Source organism: Typopeltis vanoorti, chromosome 4 (genome assembly GCF_054136105.1).
Source record: "Typopeltis vanoorti isolate ZY-2024b chromosome 4, IOZ_Tvanoo_1.0, whole genome shotgun sequence".
Taxonomy (NCBI): domain Eukaryota; kingdom Metazoa; phylum Arthropoda; class Arachnida; order Uropygi; family Thelyphonidae; genus Typopeltis; species Typopeltis vanoorti.
Window position 1 is genome coordinate 43558247 of NC_143552.1, and position 20263 is coordinate 43578509.

General features: G+C 37.5%; 1 protein-coding gene across 2 annotated transcripts in view; it reads right to left on the minus strand.

The window, feature by feature from the left end:
- Positions 1-20263, minus strand: part of LOC150107264 (uncharacterized) — a 151458-nt gene that overhangs the window by 54777 nt on the left and 76418 nt on the right. The gene's annotated exons all lie outside the window — the stretch shown is intronic.

Sequence of the window (20263 nt, forward strand, 5' to 3'; positions counted from 1 at the left end):
CCCCTATCATTGGCTCTCTACTCATAACCTCCCCACCAACTCCCCCTCGATCACAAAATACCCTTAAAAATAGTTTTCACCTAACGCACATACCAACCAAGCTTATGTCATGGTCGCACGTCACATATTCAATGAGTGCATAAACTTTACAAAAAGTACACACCAAAAAACAATCCTAACATGCACCGCTCAAAAAATGCACAACTTTCCTCAAAAAATGCCTCGATCACAACATCACACCAAAATTTGCCACTCTACGCAGCAACAAAAAAATTTGCTACCAAGCATCCCGTGCCCTCATAAAACAAGCCATAAACAACCAGTTTAAAAAGAAACAACAAGCATATTCATACATTCACAAAACAAAAAACAGATTGAAAAAGCTACTAACCACAAACGAATGGGCAGTCTTTTGGGATAATACCCAATCTCACATCAACGACTACATGCTATTATTAGAAGGTCGACATGCAAGAAATGGTTTGCACTAACAAACACCCAATACAACAATTGCGTTGCTTCCAACCCTTCGGATTTTTCCGCCTTAGAACAAACAAAAAACAATTCCATCATCAATCTATCACACCACAACCTCACGCCTGACAAAATCACCATCCTGAGCAAAGGATTAAACTTTGGTGTGTCCCCTAAGTACATACAAAACAGAGACATCTTTACCAAAATGCAAGCGAAATTAGAATATGACCCTAACAAAGAAACAATATTCCACAAAATTAACATCATAAACAGTAAAATAATAATTAAACCAAACATCAACCCCAACTTACAAAAAGCCCTTTTATCCCTAAAGAGGAACCCGAACATTATTATCAATAAAGCTGACAAAGGGGACACTGTAGTCATTACAAACCAAACCGATTACCACAACAAATTAACAGCAATCTTAATCGACCAACACACCTATCGAAGAATACAAATTGACCCCACCCCCGACCTCATAAAACAAATCAACAGTACCCTACACATCCTAAAAAATGAAAATAAAATAGACAAAACCACACTGAAAACACAACCCCCTCCCGCACCACACGCACCCCTTGTATGTTCGGACAAATAAAAACCCACAAAGATAGGTACCCGATGAGACCAATAGTCTCCTACAAAAATACCACCACAGCCCCTTTATCAAAATTCGTAGCGAAACTTCTCAAACCATTAATTACAACGTCTAACTTCATGATAAAAAACACAGACGACCTTTTCGAAAAAATAACAAACCTAACCCTATCCCAAGATGACACCCTCACTTCATTGGATGCGGCCTCTTTATACACTAACGTCGACGTCCCCAGAACTTCAGACATCGTACACACACCACTCACAGAAGACCACACCCTACACTCTCGTACTAATCTAATGCCCATTGACATTTTTAACTTAATAAAACTAATAATCTCGGCAAACTTCAAGTTCGACAACAACATGTACATTCAAATCTTCGGACTCCCCATGGGCCAAAACATCAGTGGACAACTAGCGGAATTATTCTTAGCACGTATAGAATCACTCCTACTCCACCCTTCCCTTCCCCCCCCCCCCCCTGGCATCGCCTTTTATGGCAGACACGTGGATGATATTCTGTGCATTCGTAATCCCACACACATCACCACCTTAAAAACATCCCTAAACGGTTACAGCAACAGACTAAAATTCACCACAAACCGAACAGAACAAATCCATCAATTTCTTAAACTTGACATTAACCAGAACACACAACAAAATAGCCACGAAAATATACCACAAACCCTCGCATATCGAAAACTACCTCCATTTTCATTCATACCATCCATATTCTGTTAAAAAAATCTGTCATCTTATCACAATTCATAAATGCCTACAAATTTTCAACCAACCAGAATAATCTAAATGCAGAAATAAAAAAACTAATACAGATCTTCATAAATCACAACTATCCTACACCACAACTGATTAACTATGCAAACAAGATGGCAGAAAACTGCCAAAACAACCCAAGTACCAAAACGAACTTCCCGACACAAAAAATTATCAAACTACCATACACCCAAAACACATATAAAGCTTATAAATACATCTTCAAACATACTGACTACAAATTGATATTCACCCACAAACCAAAAACTGGCAAATCTCCTAAAATCCACCAAACCTCACACACAAGGAAATATTTGAACATCACAATGTAGTCTATAAATCTCCCTGCCAAAAAGACTGTGATATTACCTACACAGGTTCCACCATCAGGTCTTTATGGGCAAGACTACAAGAACATTACCGTGATTGTAACATCCCTATTCCAGAACATCTAAACACTAAAAAATGTAACATCAAAAAGAAAAATCGAATACAAAGCACAGGAAAAACGGAAATAGCTGTTCACGCCCTTGAACAAAAACATACCCCGCAGATCGACAAGGCCATCATAGTAGACAGACAAGACAATGAAAAAATGCTAAGAATATCGAAAACAATAGCCATAAAATGTGACGCGAACTCTATCAACGTACACAGGCCCTACATAATCTCCTAGGTTTGGAAGCTTCACAACATAAAATTGAGGTCACAACACCGACCAATAGGCAATAACACAAACACTTCAAAAACAGAAGCACCTACCCGATCTGACATAGCATCCACTTTCCCAATGTGTTCAGATGATGACCGAGAATAGTCGAAACGGACCACACCCCGTCAACCCCCCTTTCCCCCTATATAAATAATCAACCCTTTCACCTTTCCCCCACCCTATAAATATAGTAATATAATATATATATATATATAACTAACGGTGAAAAAAACCTGGGTTTTTCTAATTTAATTCTCCCAAATTGCCTACTCCCCCCTCCACACTCAATAGTTTTCGGAAATCGCATAAAGAAGAAGAAATGCCGCAACACCCAGAAAAAGGTATGTGTAAATTTCTCTTCCTTATGCTACATATACGTTTTGGTAAACTTACATCTACAATGCCCTACGAATCCGTGAGTAAATAGCCAACGACATTTAAACAGGGGCACTCCTAAACTGAAGCAGGCAAAATAGCCGTAATTATAATAGTTTATTAAGAGGAGTAACATGGGAGTTTTCCCAGAAATAATATACAGAACATAATTTAGTTATTTAAGTTTAGTAGTGAATGCATCAACACTAACATGTCCAAGACAAAGCATGCTATATGTATTGTGGCTTGTAGTGATTTGGTCTCTGCAGCAAGTCTTGTGACTCTGAAATTAAGAGATCTTACCATGTCTTTCTGAATACCATGAAGTTAACTGATAAGTTGTTAGTGCTTTGGAAATTTAACTATATGAACAGTCTCAAGAAGAGTAATCTTCAATTTCATGACTGCAGAGGATTAATGACTGCTCAAGTTAGAAGTAAATGAAAGTAACATGTAATGGCTGTCCAGCATGATGCCAAAAAAAACAGGACAGGATATCTAATAGGATGTTATAAACCTGATTTTTTTTTATTTATTTTTTTTTATTTTTTATTAAGGTAAATGAGTTGGGCATAGAAGAAGAGATCTCAAAAATTTTAATTATGATAATACAGATTGGAAAGAGGAGATGATAAGTGCCTCCTTAGCATAATTGAAAGAACACTGGTGTGTTGCACCCTTTGATTGGAAAAGGCCTAAGTTCAATTCTCTTCATGACGAGAGGAATCTTTATATGGGTTTTTTCAATTGAAGGCGAGTTAGTCAATCTCATATGGAAGTAGCAGGGTTTTTACTCCTGGAAACTTGGGTTTTTCATCCCACATACAGACAAATCAGCTTTGAGAAAACATGCAATTTACAGACAAAAAAAATATTAGTGGTGGGCAGTAGATGGCATTGGTGTATATGATGGATTAAGTGGTGGAGACTTACAGATGTAGAGTAGGTGCCCTCCCTCAATGAGTCTTTGTACTCCTTGGAAGTATCACATAATAATAATATGGAAGCAAAGGTTTAATGTTGAATTTGGTGAAACTCTCTGAGGATGTCTAATTATGAAGTATTCATGCTACTACCTATTATGAAAGTGATGAAGTACTAAGAAGTAGCTAGTTTTACATGAATGCCACCCACAAAAAGTTGTAAGCCTATGTTACATTAGTATTATGGACAAGCTAAGGGTTTGATAAGCTGGAAGCCTTGCTACCAAACAGTTTTTTTCAAGCCATTTCAGACTTCCAACAAGCAGGTTAGTGGGTTTCATATGAACAATAAAAATCATCTTTCACCTAAAGACTTCTTTGTCCTCACCCATTATCCATCACCATTAACACTATCACCATTTCACATGGGGTCAGCTCTCCTAGTCCGTAATCATCTGGTTTGGTAATGTCTCTAATTGGACAGTTTGGAGGTTTTTTTTCCCTTTGTTTGTATAAGGGACATCCATGTCGGACAAGGTCTACCATGTTCCCTTGGTTCCATACACACTTCCATTACTTTCCATGTTGTGTGATCTACAGGGCATCTCATGAAATGTCATCTAAGCCAGCACTCATTTTATCAGCAATAGATCTAGCTTTGAAGTTCCTATGGATGTGTTCATTATGCACTTTATCCAATATGGTAACTCCTCCAGCCGACCTCAGTATCCTCATTTCAGTGACTTGTAGCTCTGTTCTTGTTTCTTTAGAGGCCAACATTCCATACTGTATATAATGGAAGGCATACTTTGTGAGGATAAAGTCCAAGTATTTAAAGCTGTCAACCTTCTTGAGTGGGAGTATCTTGAAGATATACAATATTATTGTTAGGGCCTTTCAAAAAGTCAGAGCACATGGACTCAGTCTTCTGTCCACTATTTTGTAAGCAACCAGTTTCCAGTGCTGTCCACCTAGCATCAACTGTGAGTCTTGTGGGTCACCACTCATCAGGACAATGTCATCAACATATAAAATATCTCATGAGGCAGGTCAGTGAATGTAAATAGCCCATGACCAAATTAAACAGAAGTAGGCTTAGTGCCAATCCTTAATGTACTTCCACCTTGATTTTGAATTCTTCGTTGGTTCCTGCTAGGTTTCTCACTTTGTTTGCGACATCAGTACTTACCATATTAATATCTGTGCAACTCGATCAGAGGCCTTTTCAAGGTCAAATACTAGGTGCAGGGTCTTTTTTGTTATATTTGTACCTTTCTAGTAAATTGCTGTTAGGGTGCATAACATCAATTGAGGATTTTCCTGAGATGAACCGATATTGATTTTCAGTAATGTTTGTTAGCTCCTGAAACTTCTGATTAAGCACTCACTTCCATATTTTAGAATATGTGAGAGAATAGTTATTATTGCACCCTCCATGGAGTTGTGTTATGTCTGCTGCCACGTGGTGTGTGGCTCACTGGCATTGTTATGTGTCGCTGTATGCGCCATTTTTATGTTGTTGCTCTTTTCCTAAAATATTTTACTTCCTCATTCTTTTAACCTCCCTACTTTAACTACATGACTTACAAAATTTCCTTGACTCTAACATCTGTATCACTTCTTACGTGTTCATTCTATAAGGAAAGCAAATTCTATATCTCTGGCTGATTCCTAAATTTACTCACGTGCATATCCTAACTGTTAAAGGTAATTCCTTATTATAAGAAACAAATCCTCTAATTTCTATCTGAGGATGTCTCCTCTTCAGATATTGACAAATTTATTTTTTAAACGCTGCGCCAGCCAATATCTTAGAATAGAGGGGACTCTTATTCAGGGAGACTTTTCCAGACCTTTGGTGCACAAGGAGAATAAATTTATTGCTTATACTCATAATTCAAATGCTCTACTATGGCTAAGTAAATTCTGGTTTGCAGTCGTGACCTCTATAACAACATGTTACCTTTCTTTCAATTCCTCCCCCTCCCGCTATGGTTCGAGTTAGTGAGTGGTAGCTTTGGTTCACATCACAGGCAAAACTCAAGTATAAAAGAAAAAGCATATTTATTGGAATCTAAAGACATAATATACACTTAGATCAATCTTACTTTCAATTAGTTCGATGACATGACAAATCAAACTATATCAAACTTATTAATATTCAAATACATGATCAATAAACCCTTCTTTCAAGTTAGAGAATTAACACACATAATGTACACTTCTAAAATATTCTACCCACTATGTTAGTCTTGCATATTAAACTATCACAACCATACTGTATCAAACTGATTGATACCCTAATACATGAACATCAAACCCTTCTTTCAAGTTAGAGAATTAACACACATAATATACACATTAATCTTTCCTAATCAATATTCTACCTACTGTGTTAATCTACCATATTAAACTAGACACAATCATCTATAATCATTCCTAACAATTTGTCTTATGGGCATTAACCACTGCTAAATCACTTAAAGTCCTTAAATACTGTCCATGTTCAATTAATACACTACAAGCACACATAATATACACATTATACTCTTCTAATCAATATTCTATCTACTGAGTTAACCTTGCATATTAAACCAGTCACAATCATCTGTAATCATTCCTAACAATTTGTCTTATGGACATTAACACTGCTAAATAATCACTTAAAGTCCTTAAGTACTGCCCACACTCGATTAATACACTGCAATAATTCTTCCCTTTTACCAACTGGGTAATTATACAACAAAATCTGTACATTATCATTTCTTGGGGCAGGGTCTCCAGGTCCGTCTGAACTATCCTTTGTTCGAATTCTCTTTCGATACCTCCATAAGCCTACATCCACGTGATGGGTCACTATGGTTATCAGTTTCCCTCGTCTATTCTCAATCTGTTTCGGGCCATCCTTAACTCTAGCTGCCGGTTATAATGTACGTCCACGATAGCATTCCGTCAGTACTTTCAGCAAAGGCTGAATCTATCGACATCTCGCACTGTAGTACCGGCAGAAGTTCAGACATCAAAGGGAAAGGCGCACCCTCCAATATCGAACTGCCGCCACGAACACCTTCAGGAACCACCGGCCCACAAGAGAAGTCAAATCATCATCCAGGGAGACAGGCGAAAAAAGCCCTGAGAAGAGGATGCAAACCCTTTTTATTCTTCCTTCACTCCCCCCCCCCCCTTTTTTTTCAGGGCCCTGTTCTTACCACGATAACGCCCTCTGATTTTTTTTTTTTTTTTTCCCCGCCTGCTACTTTCATCGACAACGGTAACTTCGGTACATCGCGAGATCATAGCAGCGTCTTCTGGGAAACAAACATGCGTCACTTTCCTAGATTAAATTTGCCTCAGGACCACCCGTGACCTTTGGACTATTGCTTACATCTAATTTACGCATTCATATAATACTACTTTATACATGAAGTTCTTTACATGGTCTTACAATTCTTCTAAATTAAAGTAATTCTATTTCCATTTACAGTTAGTACTTTAGTTCTTCTGCTCCAGTACAAGTTTTTTTTTTTCTCAGCTGAATTTTCTGACTTGTTAAATCCTGCATGAATTATTTCTTTAATAAAATTCTTCATTCAGGATGTAACAGTTGGCACACTCATCATGGGAGCTTCGCTCAACTGACAACATATTTATCATACTGAATCTAAAAATCCTTAACACTCCTTACATTAATAAATATAAATAAAAATAATTAAAAACACATTCTGGTAATGCATTCCATTCACTGACAACTCTCCATGTAAAAAAAATCTACTCCTCACACCCCTTTCACCCCATGCCTACATAACTTCCAGGGAATGACCTCTGGTTTTTTTCCCTCTCACCTTCTACTCTTTTTATAATCTCATCTGAATTAAACTAATAAAATCCTCTCACTAACTTAAATGTCTCTATCATATCACCTCTTTTCCTGCTATCCACCAAACTCTGCAATCCACATTTTTTCACCCTCTCTCTCTCTCTCCATAGCCAGCAGTCTAAAGTCCTGATATGATGCCATTGTATAAAGCCTTTATCAGGCCTCATATGGATTATTGTGCACAGATTTGGTCACCAGGTTTTTATGGAGACCAGGATATGTTGGAAAGGGTCCAGAGAAGATTCACAAAGGTGGTCAGTGGTCTCTAGAATGTGGAGTACAAGGACAGATTGAGAGAATGTAAATTGCAGAGCCTTGTGAATAGGAGGGATATGATCGAGACATAAGCTAGTCAAGGGCTGTTATCAGGTCAACATGGAAGAGATTTTTCATAGAATGGAAGAGAAGGATAAAACAAGAGACCATCGATGGAAACTGTATAAGGAGGGTGCGAGCTGAGGAGCAAGATCTTTGCATGGAATGCATCGCCTGAGTGTTGTGGGTGTAGATCAGTGGCGGCTCATACATAAGCACTGACACTGCAGCACTCAGAAGGAAAAAATTAAATTTTGTTTGTGTTTATATATATATAATAACAATGCTTACAACATTATATAAATGCAATACAACATGTTAAAGGTTACAGCTTATGTTCCGACAGTGATTGAACAGTTAAAGATTGGAATTGTTCAATTAACACTTTAGATTACAAAACAAATGCACTGCGATCTAACGCAGTGCAGGAATTATTCCCATTCGGCCAACTGCAGCTAGACTCACCGATATTCCTTTGCGCTTTGCATTGCATGTTACAAGTGATTCAGACACTGCTCGTTTGGATGGTGTATCGTATGTTGCACGCGTTATTTCTGTGAGATATGAAACTTTTATTATTGGTGCGTGTTCGTGGTGAGGGTGAACTATTTTTTGTAAATCTTATTTTACTTTGTTAAGATAACATTATTTATTTATTATAGATACAAGGCTGAATTATGACAAGTGCCACTGTTGAAAATATGAAAAGAATTACTTTTTTCAATTATTGTTACATGAAACAAATGCACTGCGATCTAACGCAGTGTAAGAATTATCATTCCAATTGCAACTAGACTTGCCGATAGTTGTTTACGCTTGTCATTGAATGTTACAAGTGATTCCGGCACTGCTCGGAAATTTTGGACAGTGTCGCTTACAGATAAATTATATGCATGTGCACGTTATTTCTGCGAGATACGATAACTTTTATTATTGGTGTTTGTTCGTAGTGAGGGCAAAATATTTTTTATAAAGCAATTTTTTAATATGTAAATTTATTTACTAATAAATTGGTTACCGATTAGGGAAAAAATAATTTTTTTTATTTTGTATATGCAGCACCCCCACTTAAAATTTTCACAGGCCGCCACTGGTATAGATATAGATATTGAATCAGTTAAAATACAGTTGGATGAGCATTGTGTGCAACAGTGTGTGCTTCTGACTGCATGGAGGTACAATGTTAATTATAAATAATAATAAACTAACAACTTTTCTAAAACTTGAACATCACTCCTGAGATAATGAGTCTATAATTTGTTACATATCTTGGAGCCTCTCTTGTCCTCCTTTCACTTCCCCAAAACCCTGCCAGTGTTGAGATTCATTAAATTCCTGTTCAAAGACACACACACTAACCAATTCCCTTGCATTTTCTCATATCCTTTCTAATCCCAAGCAGATAACCTATCTTATCCCATGATCATATTTTGCATACATACCCTTTGTCCAGTTCCCCAAATATGAGAATGGGGAACTGGACAATGAGACTTATTTGTGCCTATGGTCCCACAGAAGGTTCTACTAAGGTAGAAGTGGAGGAATTTTTTGACGCTTTAGAAAAAGCAACTGACACAATGAAAAAGGAAAAGTTGGTCCTTGTTGGGGATCTAAATAGCAGAGTAGGAAATGACTGCAAGACATACAAAAATATTTTGGGAAAATTTGGTGAAAAGAGCAAAGCTAATAATAATGGCAAATATCTGTTGGATTTCTGCTCAGGACATGGACTGGTTATTACTAACACCATGTTCCGGCATAAAAATGTGCACAAATTCACATGGAGAGAAGAGTCAAGGAATAAGAAAAGTCTCAATGACTATGTTATTGTTGATAGTGATGTTTTCTCCCAGGTGCAGGACACCAGAGTGTACAGAGGATTTGAAATTGGAAGTGATCACTATTTAGTCTTGAGCAGGATAAAATTGAATTTCATATTGAAAAGAATAACATGTAAGAAAGTTTTAAAGCGAATAAAAGTTGAGCAGCTCTCAGATGTGAACTGTAGACTAAAATACAGAAATATTATTGAAAAGAAAACGAAAGAGTTTGAGAACAGGTATCAAACCTTGGAGATTCAGTGGCAAACTCTGAAGAAAACATTGATTGATTCTGCCAGAGAGGCATGTGGTGAGGTTGTGTGCAAGGATAAAAAAATCAGAACTCCCTGGTGGACACAGGAAGTTAAAGAGGCAGTAAAGGAAAAGAAGAAAGCATATCAAAAGTTCCTGGCAAATAAGTCAGCTTTTACTCTTATAGAATACAGAGACAAATGTAACAAAGCTAAACAGTGTGTAAAACTAGCTAAAAACAAAAGTCATGGGAGGACTTTGGCAAGAATATAGAAAATAAATATCAAGAAGGTGGCAAAATATTCTGGAGGTAGTTGAAGAAACTTAGGAATGGAGAAAAGAGTGCTGTAAAAGGAATTAGAGATGATAAAGGTGACATGAAAACAGGAGAAAAAGATATCCTTGAAGTACAGAGTAATTACTTTGAAAAACTGCTAAATGAAACAAGCAGTGATGACAGCACAGTGATAAAATAACACTGACCAGGCATGCAGTCAGGAATACATATCCAAACTTAAAGTAGAAAAAGCCATCAAAAGCTTGAAATGTGGAAAGGCAGCAGGAGTAGATGATATTCGACCAGAAATGCTGAAGTATGGTGGTATAAAAGTCTTACAGTGGCTGCACTGCATAGTTCAGAAAGCCTGGAGAGAGGGACGAATTCCCGATGATTGGAGTAGAGCTCTCATAGTACCCATATATAAAAAGGGAAATAAAACTGAATGTGAGAATTACAGAGGTATTTCCCTACTGAGTGTTCCTGGCAAGATCTATGCAAGTATACTTGAGAAACAGTTGAGAAGAATTGTGGAAGAAAAGCTTGGTGAAGAACAAGCTGGATTCAGGCCAAATGGAGGCTGTCAGGATCAGATCTTCACTTTACGACAAATAGTTGAGAAATCATGGGAATATAACAAAGATCTGCATTTACGTTTTGTCGATTTGGAAAAAGCATATGACAAGGTGCCAGGAGAGAAGCTGTTCAATACGCTACAGTTATATGGTGTCAAAGGGGCATTATATCAAGTAATACTTAGTCTTTATTTGAGTTGTAAGTCAGCAGTTAGAATTGAAGGAAGTACAGGAAGATGGTTTAATGTTAAATCTGGTGTGAGACAAGGATGTACATTATCCTCTCTGTTATTCATTATCTATATGGATCACATTATGAAGGAAAGTGGTATTAAACATGATATCAAAATTGGAGATGTTAATGTCAGCTCTTTGCTTTATGCAGACAATGTTGTACTTCTAAATAAATCCGCTACAAGTCTGCAAGATTCTCTGACTAAATTGAATAGCTGTTGTAATAGATATGGTATAAAGGTCAGCAATAAAAAGACAAAGACAATGAAAATAGGCAGAATCATTGAAAATGTCAACTGTGTTGTGAATGGAGAATCTGTGGAACAAGTAAAACATTTCAGCTACTTAGGCACGATTTTTACTGAAGATGGTAAATTAAATATAGAAATAGACAACAGAATCAGCAAAGCTGGTATGGTGGGAAGTCAATTGAATAAATTCATATGGAATAAGAGAGAAATTAGTCAGAACACTAAATTAGCTGTATACAAGACAGTGTTCAACCCAGTTTTAACTTATGGATCTGAGAGCTGGGTCAGAAGTAAAACACTTGACCAAAGACTAGAGACCGCAGATATGAGAGTCCTGAGAAAGATTAGAGGCGTGAACAGATGGCATCAATGGCAATATCATATTAAAAATGAGGATATTAGGAAAGAACTTGACATTGTCAGCATCCAGGAATGCATTAGCAGAGCTAATCTCAGGTGGTATGGTCACTTAAATAGAATGGGAGAGGAAAGATTAGCAAAACAAGTGTTCTCTGCCAGGTTGGCAGGAAAACGACCCAGAGGAAGACCAAGATATAGGTGGATTTATACGGTACAAAGTGCCTTAGACGATAGAAATATAAGATCTGATAATGTTGGAGTCTTGACAAGTAACAGACTGATTTGGAGGAAAATTGTAGATAGGAAGTTAGTAATGAATTAAATTTTTCATGTAGTACTGTCATATCCTGTACACCCCTTGCGGGTACATGGCAGGAATTTGATGACCCTTTGTCTCACATCAGTCACTACATTATCTTCTCTTGGATACAATCTCACAAAATGATCACTATTAGTTCAATTTTTTTTCATCTACTACTACCTTCTATTACCATCTGCATTAATTAAAGTTATCTTTCCACAAGCATCCTCCCCTTTACTCTACACATAATGAAAGAATCCTCTGAGAGATTTCCTTTAGCCCTCTTGGCCAATTTCCTCTCATAATCTGATTTTTGTTTTCTTTACAATTCTAGTCATCTTCCTTACTTGTTCTTTTTATTGTTCACGAACTTGCATTTCTCTTTATATTCATTCTACATATTTTTAAAGATGCTGTCTATCTATTTAGTCAAACTCATCCTCCTGACTCTGGATATGTAGTTGATGCTTATTCCCCTTAAAGATCTGTTATTTCTTGTGCATTTTTAATGTCCTTCCTTCTGCCATGGTGCAGCATCAAGTTACTTCTTACATTTTTATTTTCACCTGTTCTATAATATATAGACCAGATGATCATCACCATGGTTACATTGCTTATGGACAAATCCTGTGAGGGCTGTAGATCTGGCACTCAAATGCCAGCTTGCCCTTATCGTGTACTGCTTTTGATAATTATCACTCAGTATCTGCTTAAATTCTACTTCCTTTTCCCTTAAATATATCTACACAATAACATGTGAGAAAAGTAAAAAAAAATATTAAAATACCGGTGAATAACAAGTTGCATTCAGACTAGAGTTGCCCAGACTGATTTTTTTTTTATGATGAATCATTGAGAATTCATAGGAATATAATAAGGATTACCTCAGATTTTATTATATGTTTTTTTTTTTTAAATCAAAGTACCAAGGATTGGGGGGGGGGCCCAAAGGCAAACTGTTCAAAACAGCAAATTATTGTGTAAATTACAAATCGGCAGATAGAATCGGAAGATGGTCAGAGATTAAATCAGGCACAAGGCATGGTTATATGATATTGTTGACTCTCATATCCTTTATGGAAAAAGACATTTCATTAGTAGTCATAAATCAATATAAGGGAAAGTAGCAGAATATCATTGCTGTAGTGACCAACTCTTACTTATTAATAAGTTCATTACTTTTCATAAATTGCTTACTGACAAGGAGTTGTATGTTCAAGTGTAGTGTTTGACTGGATGATATACATAATGATGAGTATAGATTTTACTCTGAATTTCATTGAAATGAGAGAACTAGAAAAGTCGTAGAAGGTAGGTAATAAACTTGACTCAATCAAGGATATGAAATGTTAAAGTTATTGGGAGAGATTAAAGAAACAATGTGAAGATGTGAAAATCCCACTCAAGAAAGATTATTATTACGGGCGACTCCAGGGAGTCCTTAGACTCATCGAGGGAGGACCTAAACAGCATGTTCTCACAACTATGACATTCTCACAGTATCTATCATACCTTGTCTTGAACTCGCTCACTGCCTAGCACCCGCAACAGACTCTGGCAGCTTATTCCACTCATTTACCACTCTAAAAGTAAAGAACCCAGCTCTAACACCCCTGCTAACCACACTCTTGCCCAGCTTCTAGGTGTCCCCTAGTTCTCCCACCACCAGTCCTGATCTCAAAAATATCCTCTGAGTTAATCCTATAGAAACCCTTTAGCAATTTGAATGTCTCAATCATATCTCCCCTTTTCTGCCTATCAACTAATTTCTGCAACGCACAAATCTTCAACGTGTTATCATATGGTTCATTCCATAGACCTGCTATCATCTTAGTCACCTCTGGATCCTCTCCACCTCCTTCCCATCAAGAAGGAACCTAGGTGACCAGATCTGGGCACAGTAGTCGAAATGCTGTCTTATTAAGGCTCGGTACAGAGGTACAATAACTTGCTTGTCTCTGCTCGTCAAGGTATTTTTCAAAAACCAAGTGAGTTGACGAGCTGATTTAACTACTTTTGCAATGTGCCCCTTAAACTTCATCTCCCTATCCACCAACACTCCCAAGTCCCTGGCTTCATCAATCTTCTGGAGTACAGTTCCACCAATGTGGTATACTGCTGTTAATCTTTTCACCCCAAGATGCATAACATTACATTTTGTCACATTAAATTGACATCCATTCTCCTTGGCCTAGAACTCCAATCTATCCAAGTCGTCCTGCAAGATTTTGACATCTTCTGCATTCACTATTGCTCTACCCAACTTTGCATCATCAGCGAACAAATGAACTGTTCCTCTTAGATCCTTCCCTATATCGTTAATGAACAAATTAAACAGCAGTGGCCCAAGAACAGAACACTGCAGCACACCACTAGTCACAGGCCATCTTTTGGACTCAACTCCTGAATAAACTACTCTTTGATATCTCTCCCTCAACCACCCACCTATCCATCTCACCAATCCTATATCCATTCCCATATGTTGTATTTTACGGATTAGAATTCCATGTGGTATCCTGTCCCTTATCCAGTTCAGCCGTCACCGTGTTATAAAACTTGAGCAAGTTACTGAGGCATGATCTACTCTTCACAAAGCCATGCTGATTCCCGTACAGTATCTCATTTTCATCAATCCATTCCTGTATTTTTCCCTTGACTACTTTCTCCAAGACGTTGACAACGACTCCTAATATGCCGATCGGTCGGTAATTTGCAACCTTAGTCTTGGATCCTCCTTTATGCAATGGGACTATTTTCCCCTCTTTCCACACCTTCGGGACTAAACCAGACCCGAGACTCAGATTAAACAACATGGTCAAGAGCACTGATAATTCTTTAGCCGCTTCACGCAAGACCTGTGCCAGTTATAAATCTATAGTAATTAGGATAATGAGTAGACTAAAAGGTTACAATTTGGGATATTTGCTCTAGAAACCAACATGGCACTTTACTTTTTTTTTTTTTTTTTTTATAACTCTCTTTTAGGGCTCCAGTAAGCAGTGTGGTGGCCTCAAGTAGGATGGCTAATAATAACTGAAGAGTGAGAAAGTGAATATTGCAAGTCTCTTGCCACGTTATGATAGGGGTGAATTGAGGAGGAGGAGGACATTGGTAGCAAATGAATCGATATGTAGGTTATGCTAAAGGAATGATGCAGAATTTTGTGAATCTGTGGTCTGTTTGACAGAAAGAAGGATTTGTATAATGTTGATGAGCTGCATCTAAATGGTTTTGGTGTCTAGAGAAAGCTTTGTTCACCGAACATGCTGAAGTGGAAATTCAGGAAAAACTTGGTTAGAATGGAAGCAGGTGAAGGCACCCATAAAGCAAATGAGTGGGAATGACCAAGTGCAGAATCTAGTCTCTCAAGCAAAAATATTGAATAGATTAGTCAATACAGAAAGTAAGGGTCATTGGAGTCCTAAAGAGATGCTTCAGTTTCTCTATACTAATGTCAGAAGTATCAGAAACAAGAGGGAGGAGTTTTTGTTTGGGGAGGGAAGGGGAGAGTTACTGTTGTTGATAGCAGATAAATTGTAGCCAAAAAGAGTAGGAGATAAGCAGGAGGGTGGCTATTCATTTGAAGCAGTCTTGTGTGAGATCAATGCCAGTAATACAAAATATACAGTTGGTTGTTGCTATAGGCCAGAGGTTTCACGGATGATCTGGAAGACATGCAGCAGCAAATTAGTACATATGAATGCAGGTAGAGTGATTATTATGGAGGACTTCGACTATGAAGATATAGATTGGAAGGAAGAAAGATCACATTGCAGGAAAGGAAATTGAATTTAACCTACTTAGAGATAATTACTTGAGGCAGCATGTGATAGTGGGGGGGGAGTACAAGAGTATTGGACCTAGTCATAGGATCAGAAAAGCTATCCATAACTAATGTGGCCACACTGCCTCTGATTATCAAAAGTGACCATGCAGTTTTGACTTGGGAGATTATAAAACATGAGAAATATTCTTTCAAGAAGAGGTATATGTAGAACTACAAGGCAGGTTGTTGTGACAAGCTTAGGAGAAAGTTTGAATCATGGCATAAAACACTGCAAAAGGAAGAATGTTAGTAGTGCATGGGGGATAGTTAAAAGACATCAAGAGGAAGTAATATTAAATTGTATACCTAAGGTAAGGTGGGTGGTTAATCAGGTAGGATTAGATGGATGAGAAACGAGAAAATATATAAGGAGTATACAAGTATAGAAAGAGAAAGGCAACGAACAAACTCATGAACAGTACAAGTCTCAGTCAAGAAAGGTGATTAGCATGGCAAGGAAGATAAAATCATATTATGACAAGAATCTAGCCAAGCAGGTCAAAGGAAATCCCAAAGAGTTATTTTGTTATGTGGCAATAAGAATGAAGAATGACTATGGAAGATTAACCTTAATGAGTGCTGATAATGACAAGGTGAGAGAAGCAGATAAAATAGTTGAATTACTGAGTGACCACTTTGCAAGGGTATAGCATTCAAGTGACGTTACTGCTGTAACATGCAACAGATACTAGTGTGGGAAGAGAGTTGGAGGTTAGAATTTTTAGAATATTACAGAATCTCAATGTAAATATAGTTGTAGGATTTGATGGGATATCAGCTTGGGGTTTGCAAGAATGTGCAAAGGAATTCGAAAAGCCTCTGACTAGGCTTTAAATCTCAGCTCTGTTAGAGTTCCAAGGGAGTGGAAAGAGGGCAAAATAATTCCCTTGCACAAAGGAAGTTCTAAGATTGCAGTAACAAATTATAGACGAATCAGCATCTCAGGCATGGTAGTACTGGAAAAATTGGTCATAAAGAGAATGCAAGTATGGGTGGATAAAAAGATGATACTGTATGAGGAGCAATATGGCTTCGTATGAAGGGTAGGTCATGCCTGAGTAATTTACTAACTTTTTATAATAGAGTAACAGCTGACTTGGATAAAGGAAATGTCTACACGATGCTTCTGCTGAATTTTGCAAAGGCATTTGACAGGATACCACATGGAGCTCTGTTAAGCCAATTAGAACAAATGGGAATGACACTGGTTACGTGGGATGGCTACTAGACAGATATCAAGAAGTGGTATATGGAAGGGCAGAATCAAGGTAAAAACAGGTGACTAGTGGTGTGACCATTGCTGTTTAATTTGTACATAAATGATATAAGAAATAACCTGAAAGGAAATATTCAGTTGTTTGCTGATAGCAAGATTAGGTAGAGTAATAGTTAATCAAGGATGGAGATGAATGTGGAGAGCTTGAGGGATGATTTAAATAGGCTGTCAGTATGGGAAAAAAAATAATGAGTATCAGTTTAATGTGGAGGAATGTAAAGTTATGCATTTTGAGATCAATAGATTACAAACTATGTATCACACTGATGGCATTGTACTCCAGGAAATAGATGAAATAGAGATTTAGGGTGGTAGGACAGAGAGTTAAAGTTTAGAGGACATATTGCTAAGGCTGCCCATAACATTACTTGGCTATTGAAGAACACACTAATAAGTACAGGTTGTTTTTTTCTCTTAAGGCTTTGATATGTCCACATCTGGATTACTCTGGATCAGGTTCTCAACCTCTTCCTCATTCTTGGGGATGAGGAAGAGGTGGAGAAGATTCAGAGATGAGCAACCAAGATGGTGAGTGGAACGTTCCCTATGAGGAAGGACAGTTTGCAGGTGTGTGGATTGCAGAAGTTGGGTGATAGAAGAAAAAGAGGAGATATGGTAGAAACATTTAAGTTACTTAAATTGTTTTATAGGACTGATGCAGGGGGAAATGTTTCAGCACTTGACTAAAGGGACCAGAACAAGGGGGTCATCCCTGGAAGTTGAATAAATGCGGTTAGTAGGGGTGCAAGGCCAAATGTTTTTGCTTGGAGTTGTGAATGAGTGGAATGGGTTGCCAGAGTCAGTTTTGAGCGATTTGTCTGTTAATGGGTTCAAGAAGAGGTATGATAGATTGTGTGGATAGTTTGGGATGAAAACTAGAATTAAAACATACTTGTAAGTTGGTGATAAGAGGTAACAATAAGTGATCCCCAAAAAACTACATAAAAGCATGTGCTGAATCACTATGAGAGCTTTAGTTTTGAAAGAGTGAACAAAATGCTTTGCAGAGCACGTGTACAGACAATGAATGAATTTATAGCAATAATAATAATTATAATTACTGTTATTATGCGATTTCTCGAAGAAGTCCAAAAGATTCACAAGGAAGGGCTCCTACTCTACAACTCTCCATCTCCACCACTCAATCCACCAACTACAGTTAACTGCACTACACCAACGCCATCTACTGCCCACCGCCACTACCACTAGTATTTTCACAGACAATCACAAACATTCATGCCCATGGCATGATTCAAACTCTCAGCCTTTTGGCTGGAGAGCAGATATGCTAACCACTCAGCCAACAAGGTCAGCAAAGTACAGTGTACTTCCGATTACTTTAGTCTGGATATACGTGGAATATTCTCTAATTTACGAATGTGAGCATGTGTTAATTTTAAGAGTACTACATTAAAAAGGAGGAAATAATTTTTTTTCCCCAGATGCTACTCCTTAGAATTCTGTGGTTTGGAAGTTTACTGAGTATACTTTTGGAATAACTTTGATTAAAAAAACAGAAGTAAAATAATGATGCTAATTGAAATACTAGTGTTTATTATTAACATCAGACCTCCATGGAATCAGAGATTCATCTAAGGAGGTACATATCCCACACAAAGCTCTTCAAATCATGCAATGTGTGTGTGTGTGTGCAATCGCAAACCTTCACTCACTAATGTAAAGAATGATCTTACTCCTTTGCTGACACCCTTCTTATACAGCTTTCAGGGATGGTCTCTTGTTCTACCCCTCCCTTCTCTACATTATATGAAAAATTTCTTCCATGTTAACAATTGTTGACCACTACCACTCAATTATATCCTCTCTCTTCATAAGGCTTTGCAAATTACATTCCCTCAATCTGTCTTTATATTCCAAAGACCAGTTATCACCTTTGCAGACTTTTCTCACATATCCTCATCGCCACAAAGTGACCAAATCTGTGTACAAATAATCCATATCAGGCCTGATCAAATCTTATACAATGGAACCATAGCCTCTTTATTTCTGTATGTCAAGGTCTTCCACATTGCTGCTATTATCCGATGTGAGAACTTCACGACTTGTACAATGTGGCCACAGAGCTTTAAGTCCTTGTCCACTACCACTCCCGGACCTCTTCTCTCTCTCTCTTCTATGCCCTTCAAGTTTCCTCCACGAAGTGTATGCTTTGCATCCTATTGTTTATCAAATTTCAGAACCTTACAGAATGTATGCTTTGCAACACTGAACTGACAATTCTACTTACCTTCCCATTGATACTATCTCTTCAAGCCCTATAAAAAGCCATAATATCTGCTAGATTCCTAATTGCAGATTATGCAAAACTAGGAATAACAATTAATTGCATATCTCCAGTTAAACCCATACCAATACAAGTTGAACAACAACAATTGCTTGCAATACCGACTCCTGTAACACACCACTCACTTTTTTCTTTTAGGATACTGCACCCCCATATGCTACTTTCTGATACCTATCTGACAGACAGTCACTGATCCAACTCACTGTTTCAATATATTTAACAGTTTAACATGTGATAGTATTGAAATCTATGTACAGGTGCAAAATCTAAGTACCCCACTATCTACATCTCCTCTGTTCAATATGCTTGTCACCTTGTTATAGTACATAAGCAAGTTTGTAAAACATGACTTCCCTTTAACAAATCCATTGCTGACAATCACAGAGAATACTGATGCTGTCCTTATCAACCTGATAAGGACAGCAAATGTGTGATCCATTTTCCTGTCCATCTTGCATTTTTGTTCTCTCATCATTATCTCACACTACTATTCCATTTACAATGATTTCCATCGCACCAGTTCCTCTCTCCTGATCTTTTGCTTCACCTCTTACTTCCTCTACTCTCATCACACCATCTTCTAGCAACAGTCTGTACAGACTGTTGACTTACACCTAATCCAAATCTGTGATTTGGATTAGGACTAGTACTTCAGCTATCAAGATACTGGAAAAGTATAATTAGTGGTTAATTTGAAGTTGTTTATGAAATCCACTAAAGCTTACCTTCA